We start from the raw sequence: 10,575 nt of genomic DNA, 5'->3' as shown, positions 1-10,575 counted from the left end.
CTTTATAAATGTTGACAATTAAATCTTCTATTTTTTGATGAGAATAGTGCCAAATATTGACTAGATTATATGTCAAGACATTTTCAGAATTCATCAACTTTGTCACTTGTTTTTCATCTTATCAATGAAAATATTTAGGAGAACCTAATTTTATTGCTATTTATTAATATGTTCATCAGTATTAATTATTCCCAGTTAATTTTAATATCTGGCACTTCATTTTGGTCTTATTGATGAATTTTGTGTTGGTTTTAGTCACATGTAGTCACCACACAGGCTCATTTTGTAAATTTTGATTTCACATATCAGTTTCATTTTAGTCTGCACGTGTTGGTGTAAATAACACTGTCAGGTGCCAACATTAACATTTGGGGTAAATATATATATATATATATATATATATATATATATATATATATATATAAATGATGAAAGGACCCAGATCCCAGCTGAGAGGATATTATAACAGCATTTTCAATCTACACGCGTCTGAAAGCAAATGCAACACGTCAGGGAAAAATAATACAGAAATAAAAGACCATGACGTCTAATAAAGCGCTTATAAAAGCACGATTCAGAGCACGATAATTGTACAGTGGGATTCGAGTGTTTTATGTGTTCCTGTTGGAGCCGTGACGTGTGTCACAGTTTGTTCCGGTCACATATAAAACGAACCAACAGACTGCGTAAAAACGCAGCGTGCCACTGGAACCCAAACGAAGCCGTCACGTGATTTACGGCCCGCTGCGTGAGCGGAGGAGACGCGCACATTTCTACTTCATATTCTCTCAGCTGCTTAAAAAAAAAGTCAAAAGAGGGAGAGAGAAAGTACACCCTGAGGTCGGAACGGTCGGTTCCCAGGTAAACAGATGGAAAAAGCAGAACGCAGGCCGGATCCTCTGTGAGCGCAGGTTCAAGTCCCCGCAGGAACTTTACAGCAGGAGGCATTAAACTCTTCACGTCAAACCCACGGGACGGAGAAGGACACTAAGGAAGGACAGAGGAGACAAGGATGAATGGAAAACTGGGGGGCAGAGAAAGTGGAAGGAAAAAAGAAGGGGTGCTGGAATGAGTGATGTGGGTATTAAAAAATGCTTTAATAAAATATAAGAACTAGAAACATTAATCCGTAAAGAGAGGTGAAGTCCAACACAGGGTTCCCTGTTATTCTGCTATGTGCCACACAGGCCTGACATGCAGTTGCGCTTCTTTCCTGTAGGTGTCGCAGTCTGTTCTGTGTGTCTGTTGTGTGCCTCTTTTGAGCCAAATCTTAAAGGTTTATGGCCGATTTAAGTCATAAAATGATTTTTCTTTTACACCATTATAATTTTATGTATTAGCCTTTAAATAGGGATTTGTAATGCCAATATAATCAAAATTCGTGTCTGGGGAAAAAACAAAACAATATTTCCCCTGAAGGGGAGAAATTCTAGCAATCAAACAGCTGTAAACTACATTCAGTAGTGACCTGTGCAGTCTATAATAGTGGCTACATTGATGTCATACATCATGTGGGGCTTCCCTCAACTTGCACAAGGGATGCTGGGAAGCACACGATGACAGCCAATCAGGTTAGAGCGGCATGGTGACATCAGCTGACTGCTCGATTAAACAAAATAATCTAAGATGGCAGAAATTGCTCAGAAAATCTTATTTCTGTATAAATCGAATATGATTCTCATGTATTTTGTAAACGTTAGCAAGAAATAAACACTTCCAATCTAAAAATGCTGTTTTTGAAGCCAAATAACACATCTGAAGTGATTTACAAGGCCTTATGGATGATAATGTGCACGTCGCATGTACGGGCATTATACGAGTTCAAAGGTAACATCTGGTAATTTCAAAACCTCATGCATGTGCACATGCACTTCCTCCTGTAGATGGCCTAAGAAGGAAAATAAAATAATATTTATGGAATTTCCCCCAGGTAAATATGATATCTGCATTAAAATGAGCAATATTTTGCAAAACGTTAAAAAAATAAACAGACATTGGTCAGTTATAAAATTTGGTCAGTTTATTGAAATTTGAAAGGCTGTACAGCTTTAATTTGTCCATAATGTAACAACTGTTGAAGTTATGACATCACCACTTACACCCAGTGGTTAAATTACTGCAGGAATATTGCTAAAAATGAGGAAATAAAAGAGAAATATTTTGCCTATTTATAATCCAATCAGAATGTGCACCAGCACCGGTTCGGATTACTCTGAAAAATGTATAAAATATGAAGTAAAACAAGAAGCAGGTGCTGATCCCAAACAAATCATCAACTGTTTTATCATTTTTCAAACACTTTTAAGATTAACAATTTAAAAAACAAATCTAGTGAACAAGATCAGCCAGATGCTCCTGCACTTGGCCACCAAAGAGTGACAGATCCTGCAAAAATGTTTATTTCAAATTAATTTTTTAAAACAATATTTAACTCTTTTGATGAACAATTCACCACCAAAGACAACGAGGTTCTGGTTCCTTTTGTGTCCTACTTCTTTGTTCTGTCCTTTGTGAGTGACTTTAGTTTTTGCTAAAATAGGCAAAGCTTTAAACAACACAGCCTCTGGGTGTTTTTTTTTTTTTTTTTAAATAAGATTTAAGTTACAAAAATAAAATTTCTTTCCTACCACTATAATTTTATTCCTTAGCATTTAAATAAGGCAATCATAATATTTAACTGAGGGAGATTCTATGGCATGGCAGGACTGTTGCCTCACAGCAAGAAGGTCATGGGATCAATTTCCACCTGTGACCTTTCTGTGTGGAGTTTGCATGTTCTCTGCATTTGAATGGTGGTTTTCAGTTTTCTTCCACATCTTTCTGGTTTTGTGTAGTGAGTAATAATAATGGTTTGGCTAAAGTGAGTAATATTAATATGATATTGCCAATATGATCAAAATTCATGTTCAGAATTTCAACCCCTGATGGGTTGAAACTCAAGTGATCAGACACCATGACCTACATTTCTGAGTGATGTCATAGATCACTTGGGGGCTTCCCCCGAGCATTGTGAGGATGCTGGGACGCACACGGTGACAGCCAATGGGAGTAAACAAAGGCAGCGTGCCATCAACTGGCTGCATGCTCAAACTAAATAAACCAAGGTGGCGGAAAACTCTTCAAAACAGCCTATTTACATATATAAATCTCTTTCTCATATACTTCATAAAAGTTAGTGGGAAATTAACACTTCTAAATCTAGAAAACAAACAAAAACAAAACAAAACAAAACACTGTTTTTGAAACCAGATAACACTGCTGAAGTGATTTACAAGACATCTTAAGGATGTTGGTGTGCATGCCCCGGGAACGCGTGTCAAGCAAGTGGGTCAGGTCAGAGAGGATTTCAAAACCTCACGCATGAGCAGACGCTTCCTCCTGCAGTTCATCTGCACGATGGCACTAGTAGTAAAAGATATTTGCCGCAGAACTCCATCCATCCATCCATTTTCAATACTCGCTTCCTCCAATTTCTAATTAAGGATTACCAGGGATGGGGGGTGTGTGCTGGAGCAGTCATAGGGTCCTGTCCAGGGTGTACCACCGCCATGACACCAGTCTGTCGCAGGGCCACATATAGACAAACAAACACATTCACACCTACAGTCAATTTAAAGTTTCCAGTCCACCTAATCTGCATGTCTTTGGATGTGGGAGGAAGCCGGAGCACCCGGAGGAAACCCACACAGACATGCAGAGAACATGCGAACTCCACACAGAAAGGCCACAGGTGGGAAGTGATCCCATGACCTTCTCGCTGTGAGGCAACAGTGCTGCCGTGCCATAGAATCTCCCTCAGTTAAATATGTTCTCCTCATTAAAATGAGCTGTAATTTTGCAACATGTTACAAAAATAACAGACATTCTAAAACTTGGATTTCAGCAGAAACTAAATTGTCAGTTTTGTGAAATTTGTAAGACTGTACAACTTTAAGCAACTGCAGATACAAACAGGCACCAAGCAAAATAAGTTCTCTGCTGTCTGCCAATCAGCTGTCACAGTCAGTCCAACCCAGTCTCACGACAGTTCGTGTTGGCATTACGCAAAGTCAATTAATCTATGGGTTTGTGATATCGTCACGAAAATGGGGTGCGTTTCGTGACAAGGGCACAAATTTAGCCCCCCTTTAGATCTGCCAGTGCAACAGTTATAAAATACTCAGACTTGACCAGGCTGTCAGATGGAGCAAGACAAGAAAAACAGTATAACTTCTAAACTGCTGACATATCACAATCTTTTGATCTGCTGTTAATCGAATACCAAGAATGGTAAAAATGTGCCATCCATAAATACACGGCTTACGAACTTACAGTTCAGCTACTGACAGTTACATATGCGCTCATAACTTTGACAGTTTGTGTTTCATCCTTTCTGTGGTGAAAAATCTGAGCTGTAGTTGTGCTGATGTCTCACAGGCTGATATGTTCATGATTCAGAGATCATGAGCCAAAATACAGCAAAGGAAATTATCTATAGTTGTGTTCAAAATAATAGTGTGTTTAAAAAAGTGAGTAAAGCTCAAAATCCTTAAAATAGCTTTTATTTCCGTACATGCAAATGCACTGGGAAGGCTGAACATTCGATTCCAAATCAAAACGAAGAAAAATGTATCAAATTTATTTTACACAAAGTGGACAAAAATAATGTTAGGCTGTTCAAAAAAATAGCATCTAGATTTTTTTTCTTTCTGTGGCCCTTATTTAAGGACGAAGGCAGAAAATGTTTTGCATTTCTCTCTGAAAATTGGAGTAAAATGGGCCATTCCGGAAATTGTTCAGAACAACAGCGTACTTTGTTTAAAAAGTTTGCTGGAGAGGGAAAAAAAAAAAACCTATAAAGAAGCAGCCCAGTCTCACACTATTTTTAAATTTTTTTATGGTCCTGTCATGAAGTGAGTCATATTTTCGTGACACATTTTTTAAAAATTTATTTTACTATTTCTAACCCTATTCCTTCCCCTAACCCTCCCACAAACTAACAATTTACTTTTTTGATGCCATCACAAAACAGCATGAGATAGGGTTTAAAGAAGAGCAGAAAATGACAGGCTGCATAGCAAAAATGATCTCAAATACTTTATAAAATGGAAACAAAACCAGAAAGACATGGAAGAAAACTGAAAACCACCATTCAAATGGATCGAAGAACTGCAAGAATGGCAAAGACTCAGACAATGATCAGGTCCAGGGTGATCAAAGAAGGTCTAAAGTTACCAGTGAGTACACTGTAACAATTAGAAGATGTGAAGCCAAACTATGGGCAAGAAGCCCCCGCAAAGTCCTACTGTTGAGAAAAAAAAAAAAAAGAAAAACTGAAGATGATGAGGTTACAATTTGCCAAACAACACACTGAATGGACTAAAGAGAACAAAGCTACATTTTCTGGACTGATGAATGGAAGATTGTTACCGCTGCCAAGGAGGTTATGTTTTCAGTCGCGTCCATTTTTTGTTGGTTGGTTTGTTTGTTTGTTTGCTTGCAGGATTACTCAAAAAATCCTCAACTGATTTCAATGAAATTTTTTACCAGGGGTGTATCTTGGCCTAACTTAGAAGTCATTACATTTTGGTAATGATCTGGAACACGATCCAGATCCAGTAATTTTTTTAAGGATTCTTTATCATTGCAGGATAGGCCAATTATACATTTTTGCATCTAACTTCATGAAGACGGTTCACAAAGCTGAACAAAAATTATGTTAGCACATACTAATTTAACATTTATTTCTCCTCATTGAATAACTTAGTAGAAAAAAAAGGTGTAGTTCATGCAGTTTCTCTTTATAAATACATTTGTTGAAGATCTGAAACCACTGAAACAGATAAGCCACTGAATCTGAACATGACAGTAGATGCAGAAACTACGTTGGAATAGTCTCTTTTGCCAAAGAGTATTCCATGTGACGTCAGTGACCTATGCCTTGGTGGAGGTTGCGGTCTCAGAGTCTTTTTTGGTCTAGTAGCTGCAGAAAGTTTGCCAGAATGACCCCCAAAAACTGAATTCAAGCCACAGTACAACCAGACAGTGAAGTATGTGGAGCAAACATCATGATATGGGGGGACGTGCTATATTACGGGGCTATTAATTGCATGCCAGGGATCTGATCCCTGGTATTTTGAATACATCAAATACTTGAAGGTCATGTTGCCTTATGCAGAAGAGCAAAATGCCCTTGAAATGGGGTTTCAACAACACAATGACCCCAAACACACCAGCAAGTGAGCAGCATCTTGGTTCCAGACTAACAAGAGAATGTTATGGAGTGGCCAGCCCAATCCAGACATCTTAATCCAACAGAAAACTTAAGGGGTGACACTCAAAACTGCTGTTTCGGAAGCAAAACCAAGAAATCAGAGGAATTGTGGTATATAGTCCAGTGGGTCCTGGGATACCTGCTCACAGGCGCCAGAAGTTGGTTGACCTCCATGCAACACAGATGTGAAGTAGTTGTCAGAAATGGTGTTTATATGACTAAATATTAGTTCAGTGATTCACAGGAAAGATAAATCTTAAAGTGTTTTGCTGTTTACACAGTAAATGTTTGAGTTTGTGAAGAAAAATGTCAACACTGCTATTTGTTTTTTTTTTTGGATCAACCTAATTCTTCACATTCTGTAAAGTAATAACAAATGTGATACATTTTTCTTCATGTTTTGATTTGGAATACAATGTGCAGTGTTTTACAATGCATTTGTGTGTCCGTAAAAGCTATTATAAGGAATTTGAGCTTTTACATGTCGCAGTCCTAATACAACACACACCTGCATGGGGGGGACTAAAGTGACATCTTTATGACATCACTTATAGCACACAATGATAAAGGATTTGCTGATCAGTCTAAGATTTGGATCACCTCTCTCGCCCTACTGGTTGTGGAGATATCACAGAAATGTGTTTTTTGGAGTATTTCGTTGAGGACCTTCACCTTGACCGATTGCCTCCAAAAGTTATTCATGTGGAGACATTCACCCAAGGAATATTCCCAGAGAGGTTAGCAAAAATCTGTTTCACATAGTTTCCAGATTATTTAACTAGACACTAGCGAGCAATGACAGTGCCCCGTCGCACAGCTACCACGAATCATAAATGAGTAAAACACAATTTGAATAATATTAACTTCAACAATAAGGACAGATGACTGTCATGCTGGAGTCATGTACCCCCCCCCCCCCCCCCCCACACACACACACACAGACACGCACGCACGCACCACTTCATATTCTTTGGACTGAAACGCCACACAAAGATACACAATAAAGTCCTAAATGTCAACTTTAACCTCATTCACTAAACAGTTTTCTTAGTTTTGGGCAGCACAAACTTTAAAAAAATAAAACAGCACATGAGGAATTCTGGTTGAAAACAATTAGCAGTTCACCTTAATGAGTCAATCTGCAGAGAACGTCTGAGGAAATAAACAATAAATGAACACACTGACCTTTTCCATGATAAAAACACTGGCTGGCGGTCTTACAGTGAAAACATTCTAGTAACTACATTTGTAGGAGAAAATTGTCCGGTGGGAGCTGAAGTTAAAAACCTCAAACTTTCCAAAAGCACAACAGACAGCTCCTTTAACTTTGTATACAGCAGCAAATCACAGCACAGTTCACCTCAAAGTGCTTCACATCAGTAAGATTAAGCCCATGAGCAAGCCCATCAGTGATGGTAGTCAGGGGAATAAACCCAAACCCTCAGCTTCTTGATGCTCTGTTCAGTCTCCAGCTTGTGGTTTTCTCAGTGTTGAGGATTACAGTCACAGAGTCAGTGTGTGATCTACACACAGCTCTCACTTATGGACAATCCTTTCTTGAGTCATTCAGATATATTTAAATTACCTGGGTATCAGTATCTAGACAGTTCTCGTCTTCATTTTTGCAAAAAAGCTGCAAGAAGATCGGCGGAAACCGTACACGTAAGAGCAGAGACTGAACACGTGCTTGCACAATTCATCCACGACTCGATGCCTCTTCAGGGAGATCAAACTGACTTCTTCTTTGTCTTTCGGCTGTTCCCGTTAGGGGTCGCCACAGCAGATCAATCGTTTCCATCTCACCCTGTCCTCTGTATCTTCCTCTGTCACACCAACCACCTACATGTCCTCTCTCAGCACATCCATGAACCTCCTCTTTGGTCTCCCTCTTCTCCTCCTGCCTGGTGGCTCCATCCTCAGCATCCTTCTCCCTATATACCCTGGGTCCCTCCTCTGCACATGTCCAAACCATCTCAATCTCGCCTCTCTGACTTTGTCTCCAAACCGTCCCACCTGAGCTGTCCCTCTGATATGTTCATTCCTAATCTTGTCCATTCTTGTCACTCCTAAAGAGAATCTCAACATCTTCAGCTCTGCCACCTCCAGCTCTGCCTCCTGTCTTTTTGTTAGTGCCACTGTCTCTAAACCATACAACATAGCTGGTCTCACTACTGTTTGTAAACTTTCCCCTTCACTCTTGCTGATATTCTTCGGTCACAAATCACTCCTGCCACCTTTCTCCACCCACTCCACCCTGCCTGCACTCTCTTCTTCACCTCTCTACCACACTCTCCATTACTTTGAACAGTTGACCCCAAATATTTAAACTCATCTACTTTACCACTTCTACTCCTTGTAACTGCACTATTCCACTGGGCTCCCTCTCATTCACACACATGTACTCAGTCTTGCTTCTATTGACTTTCATTCCCCTTCTCTCCAAAGCATATCTCCACTTCTCCAGACTAGACTCAACTTGCTCTCTACTCTCACTACAGATCACAATGTCATCTGCAAACATCATAGTCCATGGGGACTCCTGTCTGATCTCATCTGTCAACCTGTCCATCACCACTGTAAACAAGAAAGGACTCAGAGCTGATCCTTGGTGTAATCCCACCTCCACCTTGAATGAGTCTGTCATTCCGACTGCGCATCTCACCGCTGTCACACTATTCTTGTACATGTCCTGCACTACCCTAACGTACTTCTCTGCCACTCCAGACTTCCTCATACAATGCCACAACTCTTCTCTTGGCACCCTATCATAAGCTTTTTCTAAGTCCACAAACACACAATGTAATTCTTTCTGTCCTTCTCTGTACTTTTCCAACAGTATTCTCAGAGCAAACATTGCATCTGTAATGCTCTTTCTCGGCATGAAACCATATTGCTGCTCACAGATCTTCACCTGTTTTCTAAGCCTAGCTTCTACTACTCTTTCCCATAACTTAATGCTGTGGCTGATCAGCTTATGCCTCTGTAGTTACTGCAGCTCTGCACATCACCCTTGTTCTTGAAAATAGGAACCAGCACACTTCGTCTCCACTCCTCAGGCATCCTCTCACTTTCCAAGATTTTATTAAACAATCTGGTTAGAAACCTCTACTGCCATCTCTCCTAGACATTTCCATGCCTCCATTGGAATGTCATCTGGACCAACTGCCTTTCCACTCTTCATCCTCTTCATAGCAGCCCTCACTTCGTCCTTGCTAATCTCTTTTACTTCCTGATTTACTCTCACCACATCATCCAGCCTTTTCTCTCGCTCATTTTCTTTATTCATCAACTCTTCAAAATATTCCCTCCACCTTCTCAGCACACACTCCTCACTTGTCAGCACATTACCATGTGCATCTTTTACCACCCTAACCTGCTGCACATCCTTTCCAGCTCTGTCCCTTTGTCTGGCCAATCAGTACAAGTCCTTTTCTCCTTCCTTACTATTCAACTTCTTGTACAGCTCGCAATATGCCTTTTCCTTTGCTTTTGCCACTTCTCTTCTCACCTTACGCCGCATCTCCTTGTACTCCTGTCTACTTTCTTCATCTCTCCGACTATCCCCAAAACTTTTTCACCAACCTCTTCTCCTTATGCTTTCCTGGACCTCTTCATTCCACCACCAAGTCTCCTTGTCTTCCTTCCACTGTCCAGATGTCATACCCAGTACTGCCCCTAGCTGTCTCCCTCACCACATCTGCAGTACTTTTCCAGTGTCCAAAATTGCTTCCCCTCCAACTAGTGCTTCTCTCACCTGCTCGCTAAATTTCACACAACAGTCTTCCTCCTTCAGCTTCTACCATCTGATCCTTTGTTGAGCTCTCTTCCTCCTTCAGCTTCTACCATCTGATCCTTTGTTGAGCTCTCTTCCTCCTTCAGCTTCTACCATCTGATCCTTTGTTGAGCTCTCACTCTCTTCTTCTTCTTTACCTCTAAAGTCATCCTACAAACAACCATCCTATGCTGTCTAGTGACACTCTCTCCTGCTACCACCTTACAGTCTGTGATTTCTTTAGCTTGCATCTCCTATAAAGAATGTAGTCCACCTGTGTGCACCTTCCTCCACTCTTATGTTACCCTGTGCTCCTCCCTTTTCTTAAAGTAGGCAATCAAACTGTAAGTAGGAGATCAAACTGACTAACTGGGCTTAACTCCTACTTCACTCAGGATACCTCAGGGGAAGCTTAGGGCAACTCAGCATTCAATTATCACCCAGAAAGCAGGAGTTACCCTGAGCTATACCAAGTTGAATACAAGTTATTCTGCGTTACGCAGGCTTTTGACTGAGTTCAAGAAAATTCTAAACTAGCGCTGGAACTAAA

The sequence above is a fragment of the Thalassophryne amazonica genome, chromosome 14 (genome assembly GCF_902500255.1).
Source record: "Thalassophryne amazonica chromosome 14, fThaAma1.1, whole genome shotgun sequence".
In the NCBI taxonomy this organism is placed as follows: Eukaryota; Metazoa; Chordata; class Actinopteri; order Batrachoidiformes; family Batrachoididae; genus Thalassophryne; species Thalassophryne amazonica.
The sequence above is the reverse complement of the archived record's forward strand: the minus strand, read 5'-3'. Positions refer to the sequence as shown.